Here is an 8,587-nt window from a genome sequence, read left to right as displayed (position 1 = left end):
AAACCTTCTAAACTACGTTGCGAAGGTTCAAGGCAGTATACTTAAGCTTACTGATGAACCCCAAAAATGGATAATTATTTGGGCTCATTCAACCTCCTAATTCGACTTAATCCACCATTATCATTAGTTTATTGCATGTTTTTTATTATATTTATGCTAATAGAGTGAATTGGGTTAGTCATTATGCCAACAAGTCTAATGGGTGCTTTGTGTAGCCTTTTTGGTCAATTTGGAGACAAAGTCAATGGTTGAAATGAGCACTTGGTAGCCAAATTCGTGGAGAGTATTTTTAGGAAGGTGTTCCCTTCATTTATGGGCCCTTACCTTGAATTCTCCACCATCAGCTCGGAGTCAAGGGCAACCAAATCAATTAGCACAAGGGCAACCAAATCAATTAGCATAAGGGCAGCCAAGCAAGTCAAGTAGGACTGCTGTTAACTACAAGTTTTGGGCAGCCGATTCCCTAAAGTTTAGGAGGACTGTTGGTGTCCTCAATTTGTATAAATAAGAAGGCTTAGGGCCTCATTTGGGTTAGCTGGTAGTTAGCCAGTAGTTAGTCACTTTATAGTCATTTTGTAGTCATTTTTTAGTTCGATTTTTAGGTAGTAGATTAGCTTTGCTTTCAACACATTTTCAAGTTCTCCTTGTGGACAGTTTTTGGAATGTAACATTTCTTTTGATCAATAAAGATGAATCCAGCTTTGCACCAGCTCTAAATCTCTCTTAGGAGGCTGTAGCTCTTGGGATTGGGCCCATGTCAATTGTCCAGTACCTCCTTTGTTTACTTTCATGTGTCTTTGCTGCATTCTTAGAATAAAATCTGCTATTTAGATTTAAATATTGTGTTGTTGTTTAGGTTGCTTTTGATGATTAAAAAGGATTTTCATGTTCAGATTTGCTTGATAGGTTAATCATAGGGAAGATCTTCAGAAAAAGGCTACCAAACACCTTGGATCTCACCTCCCCCTCAGTGGAATCATGAGCTGGGACCAATGTGACTTTGCTGCCAATAAAAACGTTGTTTTGCTTTGCCATGCATGTCTTAGTGTTGGAATCCTCTTTTGTAGATGTTGATATCAGTAGTGTTTAAATGCTTCAGTTGATGATTTCTTAGTGGCATAAGTTAGTTCACGCATTTCATTTCGAATAAACTGCTGTTCATTTCCTTTTGTTGTTACTTAGGTCAGAATAGAGTAAAGTAACTAGGTCATAGGTTTTATAAGTGTTTGTTTGTTCAGTTTGAAAAACCACTTGCAGAGTACCTATTACCCTTCCTTACCTGCACATACTCCATCCAACCTACCTATTTCATCCTTCACTCAGAACCCTTACCTTACATTTACCTCATTCGCTTACTTTGCCATGATTCTCATCTTCTTGTGCAACATCGTTTCATCCATCCTTGAACAAATCTCACCATCTGCGCCACTCCTTGACTCCATCCTCCAAGTCTTGAACTCCCCTACACCCCTATTTCACTTCCATACGCGTTCCTCCACCTTTTTCCCTCCATCCATTCTCCAAAATCCTCTTTTCAGAACATCCTGTAGAAAATTACAGAACATCCTGTATAAATCTCTGAACATCCTGTAGAACCGCTGCAGACTTCCTGTAGAAGCTAACAAATGAGGTTTCTTGATAGCCAAACTGTGTGAAACTCTCAGGAAGGGTGTTAGGGACTCCTAATACCCTCTATGAACCTTCTCAACATTTTCCAAGCATTTCTCCTCCTTGATCCACCGCTGCACAGTAAAAAAATAGTTAAAAGCACATGCATGATAACTCTAACAATTTATTCAAAAATACAAAAAGATGTTTTCTTCAGATAGAGGTAGTCTAGACACATGTATTTTACCTTCATAGAAGTAATGGCATCTCTTTCAGTAGTTTGCATTCTCTCCTTTGCATCGGTAGGACTAGCTGGTAGAATTAGGGTTTGCATTTTCCTTTAGTTTTTCAATCTCTTTTCGTAATTAGATTAGCTTCCTTCGAGTTAGCTTTCATCCATCAATTAAAAAGCTTCTTCTAAGAGCTCATAGAAGTTGGCTTAAGCTCCTAGGGGACTTGTGCCAGCTGACCAAGTGACAGCTGCGGCAAGAGCTAGTACTGTGCATATAGCACCGTCGCTTCCAAGTTTGTTACGAACTACCGAGTTGATAAAATTAAAGAAGGGAGTCCCAGGAGTTGCCACATTATTGCTACAATACTGGAGCCCACCATCTTTTTGGCGCCGTTGCCGGGGAAGCGTTAGAGTATTGGTGATTGCCGCTTTTCTTCTATTTTCCACTACAATCTTCTGCTAAGTAGTTTATTTCATTTCCATTATGCAATTTCGTTTATGCAAAAGTAGATTAGCATTTCCTGCTTTCATAGATTAGCATTTCAATTCTGCAATTTCATTTCTACAAGCGTAGATTAGCATTTAAATTCCGCAAGCGTAGACTAGCATTTGATTCCTGCAATTTCATTTGAGAAAAATAGATTAGTCCTTTCCTGCTTTCATTTCAATTCCGCATTTTTATTTTAGCAAGATAGTTAGTTGCAGTTCAATCTATTTCAGTTTTGCAGGTAGAAGTAGAAAAAAGCAAAAATCAACCAAAAAGATTTCATTTCATGCCTTGTAGGAGTAGAGATAAGTTAGAAAAATGATTGCACAACACCCCCAATGCTTCACACAGCCAACATTCTCTCTTCTTCGATGGCTGTGATTAAAGAACCCTTAGGTGGACAGCAAGACATATTTGAAGAACCTCAAGGGAAGAAGAAGAAGAAACCATTCCTCTGGAGCAAATGGCTACAAGTAGAAATGTTGGGAGCAGCACCTTGTCCAAAGACGAATTTGAAAATCAGATCGAAGATTTCAAGAGTGATATGAGGCAGTTTCTTGCCATGCAACTGGATACCTTGCGGATCCAAAAGAAGCAAGAAGAAACCAAGAGGGCTTCGGCCATTTTTTGTCCTAGGTGCACTAGAAAGCATCCTAGGAACGAATGTCCATTGTACTCCATAGAAGTGTGTTTTGTATGTGAAGAATACCATCCTACAGATCAGTGCCCTTCCTTACCCAGAATCAAAGCTGCATATCAGAGAGCCAAAGGAGCCACTGAATCACTCTATTATATGAACCAAAGGAGGCCACATGGAACTAGATCTTACCAGCAGGAACTGCAAGGGGCATCCGAGACCTATTATGACCCCTATCAAGCCACTTTCATGCATTCTTGGGGTCCCCCTGCTCATCCTTCCTGGTTCACACCTCCTCCTTGTTCCTTCACAGATCCATATTATGCCCAACCAGTTGCTCATTCGTTTCACTCTTATGCTCAGCCACAGCCTCAGTGGAATGCACCTCATCAGGGGTGGAGGCCCCAATACAACACTCCTCCCACTTATTTTCCTCCACCACCTGCTTGTCCACAACCATCGCCTCTTGCTCCACCAAGGCAACCCCAAATGCCTACCCAACCACAACCCCATCCACATCCATCTCAAATCTACGCCTCCACTCAACTACCCGTACCACCATTTCCAAAACCATACCATGGAGCAGCTCAACCCAATTGCAAAGCTGAGGCACAACATGTCCAAACAACTGCTCTTGAGCTCAATGATCTTCACCATAGCTCAGGAAGAGTATTGCAAAAAAGAGACTATATTGCAAGCATTGAAGGACCACATCCAGCAGAAGAAGATTCAAAATAAAAGATCAGAGAACCATGGGCTGCACTTGATGAAGAGAAGGCATCAAAATCAGAGATCGAGAGAGTTCCCTCATGGTTACCGTCAAATCTTCCATGTATTCAAGAGAAAGATCAGCAAAAAGAGGAAGATGAGGAAGTCATAGTAGAAAGTGACATGAAACATGACCCAGATCAGCAAAAGGACCAAGGATATGAAATCTATATTGAGATATGGTTTCAGAAGGTCACTAAGCTGCAACGGTACTCTCTTCCTCAGCTATGTTTGATCCCTTCAAAGTCAGATCATTTGGTCTCTAAAATCTGGATAGCTGTCCAAGCATGCAATTCAAGCCTCCACATCATTTTGTCTCTAATATCGATGTGCACATGGCTCCATTGGAAGTATTCTTATACTTGAGAACGATTTTGTTCTTCAAGTAGGGTAGGGTAGAAAAAAAAAAGAAAAAAAAAGAAAAAAAGAGAGAAAAAAATGAAAATAAGAAGAGAATAAAAATCTAAGGTGAAAACCTCCTCGGAGGCGCCTTAGATTGGCTCATTGATTGAAAACCTCCATGAGGTGGTCAATGGGTTGGGAAAAAAGAGAAAAGAGAATAAGATCTCTAGGTGAAAACCTCCCTTGGAGGCGCCCAGGGCAGGCAATTAGGGTAAAAACCTCCATGAGGCGCCCTAGTTGTTTTTCAAAAAAAAAGAGAAAAAGAAAAATAAAAATAAATTTAATTTCCATTGAATAATTTCAGGTTGCAGCAATGACATTGCAGGTCAGGAGGATCACTCAAAACAAAGACAAAGGAGTTTTTGTGCCTTCTAGAGGAAGTTCTATATTTCTACAAGAAACATCCTGTAGAACTTTCAAGCGAGCCAGATTTGATTTTGGAAGAGGATCTAAAGCTTGGAATCCATTGGTTATGCCTACAAGCATCCATGTTCCCATTCCTCACCCTTTTCCATCATCTTTTCCACCTCATTGTGCTTCTACAGGAAGTTCCTGTAGAAATTGTAGGAAGCTAGAAATGGATTTCAAAAAGGTGGTTTGGCGAACATGGTAGCTTCCTCAAGGGTTCAGAAGTCCTCCTACACTTTTCAAACTGCTCCTCCATCATCTCCATGCCTGCATCACAACCCAAGCTCAGTTTTTCTTACCATGCAACAAAACTGCAGAATGCCTTGAAGCAAAAATACATAGAACAGAATTTGTTTCTTCCATAACTTGAAAACCATGCATCCATTTGAAAAACCGTTTTATGGGGAATTGTACAGGGGTGATGGCAACATGCCTGAGCAGTTTCAGCCAATTCCGGTGCACGGTTTCCAAGAAATTAGCCTCCATCACCATCAGCCATTTTTGCATTTTCTCCATATCTGTGCATCCGTTTCAAAACCTGTTTCATGGGGAGATGCACATGGGTGATAGTAGCCTACCCAAGCAGTTTCAGCCAATTCCGATGCACGGTTTCCGAGAAATTGATCTCTGAAATCTTCAGCCATTTTCCATTTTTCTCGAAATCTGTGCATCCATTGATCGCAATTTTGCTATGGGAGATGCATAATGATGATAGGAACGTGCTCAGCAAGTTTCAGATCGATCCGGTTTACCGTTTGGGAGCAATGGCGAAAACAAGTTCTGGTCCGGTGAAAATTCAACAGCAACAGCTTGAAGGTGCAGATCTGAGCGTGGAAATGAACTCCTGCAGCATGCATCCGGCCAGAGGACACCTGCACAAGGAAAACAACAAAAAAATCATCAGCCAAGCCCTCATGCAACCAAAGAAACCAGTGCATGCAGCAATGACTAGCCTCAGAACCTCATAGCAGCCATTTGACTTTAGGTACGTGACTGAAACTCGTTCTTCTATTGCACAAATCTAATTTAAAAACTGCATGAATGAATGGAATGGTGGAATTGAGCCACGAATATAGCAGGATTAAGCTGATAATTCCTTGTCCAATTCTCTATCAATCAGCCAAGAATCATGCAACGTATGTGTTAGACAACTCACGTGAAATTTGAAAAAACACAGACAGTTGTGGATATTTTAAACTCCAGTGCAACTAATGGTAAGGGATTACAGGCAGATGGCACTGCAGGGGACCAACAGTTTGCATGAGTAGGGAACGTCTCTGCCACCTCACCACAAATCATGCAGTAATTAAAGGAATGCTCAGCTGAAGACTCACGTTAACTGCTGATTCATTTACACTTGCAAACCTCTTTAGCTGAATCCTCTGCCTCTGAATTCTATTAAACTGACGTCCTTCGCCAAGTTTTTCAGCTTGTTAAAAATTATCCCGCATACCAAGATCATTCAAAGGCGCAGAGACACCCTACAGGCGTTTCTACAGGAAGTCTTCTACAGGAAACGCAGAAAACAACCATGCAAAAAGAAAACCTGGGATTTTTGGCGAATTTCAAGCTCCAAACAAGGTAGGAGTGGGGAAGCTTCGTTGTGCATGATTTTTTGGTGCAAAATGGTGAATTGAACATGGAATTAAATTTTAAAAATGAGAGGAAAAGTCTGCCTGCACATTGAAAAAATGTGAAAAGTCTGCTTGCATATTTTCTGAGTTCTACACAGTACTTTTTTCCTCTGCATTCGAAGCCTGGCTTCTTCCTTCTCACCTTCTTCTGAAAAGAGAGATGCAACCATAGGAACTAGGCTTGTGTGAAAGAATGAATTTGCAAGACTGACCACTTTCTAGAAGGAAAAAAACTATGTTATTTGGTCTCTGTTTTGTCAAAAAAAAAAAAAATGATTTCTTTTCAAAAACTAAGTAGCAAATTCAGGTTGGAAAAGTTTGAAGAGAGAAAAAATTGGAAGTTGTTGTTGTGAAAAACACGAAAATTCCAGGAGCAATAACAAGTTTACAAGAGGGGCAATGAGCTATCTTTTTAGAAGAAAACACAGGTTTTTGCAAAATTCTTGGCTTCAAGAAAAGAAGAAAACAAATAGTTTTATTTGTTGCATGTTTATGCAAAAGCAGCGATGCAATTCTAGGGAAGAATCAGGCCTGGAGAATGTGAAAAACCAATGACGAGGGAGAACAAATCATTCAAGTAGAGGGAAAAACAAAGGCAGAACAGAGAAAAAAAAAAGGCTACAGTAGAGAAGGCAGAAGCTAAACAAGATGAGAAGAAAGCCAAAACAGAGCATGAGGAAGCAAGCTAACAGAGGCAGAAAAGACCAAAGAAGAGGAAAAAAGGAGGAAGAGACACACCATGAGATATCAGTGATAGTAGACCGAACCAATTTCTACAGGAGGCCAGAAAACGGCCACTACAGGACTTTCTACAGGAAGTTTGGGGAAAGGGTAGCAGAAGGAGAAATTGGCCGAGATTTTAGCTAGGGAGGAAGCACCTGTGCTTGCCACCCTAAGCACATCCATCTCCTCCATGAACACTCATTTTTTCAGGGTTCGGACACAATTTAGTCATGGTTCAACCTTTTACAGGAAGCTACAGGACTTTCTACAGGAAGTTTTGCATTTTTACCAGAAACATCCTGTAGAATCCTTTGGGTAGGCCAGAATAAATTATGGGGAGGGATTTGAAGCTTGAAGTTTGTTGAGGAGGCATGAAACCACTCTTTTCTTTCATCCTCCACTAGTTTCATCTCCTTTCACCACCATTGCCACCATCAGATTGAATATACTTGCACAATCATACCAAAGCTGAGAATTCTCTAGGAAAAGGAGAAAGTAGTGGGAAGAAGCAAAGAGAAAAGCATGGTTTCATGACAGAGAAGAGGACATCACTTCAGAAGCTTGGCATGACAAGGAGGCCACTAGGGCCATCAAAGATGAGGAGATAGGTTGGTTGCTCAGAGGATGAGCAACACTTTCAGTAGGGGGGTGATGATGAACCCCAAAAATGGATAATTATTTGGGCTCATTCAACCTCCTAATTCGACTTAATCCACCATTATCATTAGTTTATTGCATGTTTTTTATTATATTTATGCTAATAGAGTGAATTGGGTTAGTCATTATGCCAACAAGTCTAATGGGTGCTTTGTGTAGCCTTTTTGGTCAATTTGGAGACAAAGTCAATGGTTGAAATGAGCACTTGGCAGCCAAATTCGTGGAGAGTATTTTTAGGAAGGTGTTCCCTTCATTTATGGGCCCTTACCTCGAATTCTCCACCATCATCTCGGAGTTCAAGGGCCACCAAATCAATTAGCACAAGGGCAGCCAAGCAAGTCAAGTAGGACTGCTGTTAACTACAAGTTTTGGGCAGCCGAGTCCCTAAAGTTTAGGAGGACTGTTGGGGTCCTCAATTTGTATAAATAAGAAGGCTTAGGGCCTCATTTGGGTTAGCTGGTAGTTAGCCAGTAGTTAGTCACTTTATAGTCATTTTTTAGTCATTTTGTAGTTCGATTTTTAGGCAGTAGATTAGCTTTGCTTTCAACACATTTTCAAGTTCTCCTTGTGGACAGTTTTTGAAATGTAACATTTCTTTTGATCAATAAAGATGAATCCAGCTTTGCACCAGCTCTAAATCTCTCTTAGGAGGCTGTAGCTCTTGGGATTGGGCCCATCTCAAGTGTCCAGTACCTCCTTTTTTTACTTTCATGTGTCTTTGCTGCATTCTTAGAATAAAATCTGCTATTTAGATTTAAATATTGTGTTGTTGTTTAGGTTGCTTTTGATGATTAAAAAGGATTTTCATGTTCAGATTTGCTTGATAGGCTAATCATAGGGAATATCTTCAGAGAAAGGCTACCAAACACCTTGGATCTCACCTCCCCCTCAGTGGAATCATGAGCTGGGACCAATGTGACTTTGCTACCAATAAAAAGGTTGTTTTGCTTTGCCATGCAATTCTTAGTGTTGGAATCCTCTTTTGTAGATGCTGATATTAGTAGTGTTTAAATGCTTCAGTTGATGATTTC

This window comes from Pinus tabuliformis, chromosome 3_1, assembly GCF_031772625.1.
Source record: "Pinus tabuliformis cultivar Carrire ecotype Pingquan chromosome 3_1, CPIR1, whole genome shotgun sequence".
NCBI lineage: Eukaryota > Viridiplantae > Streptophyta > Pinopsida > Pinales > Pinaceae > Pinus > Pinus tabuliformis.
This window is presented reverse-complemented; position numbering follows the sequence as displayed.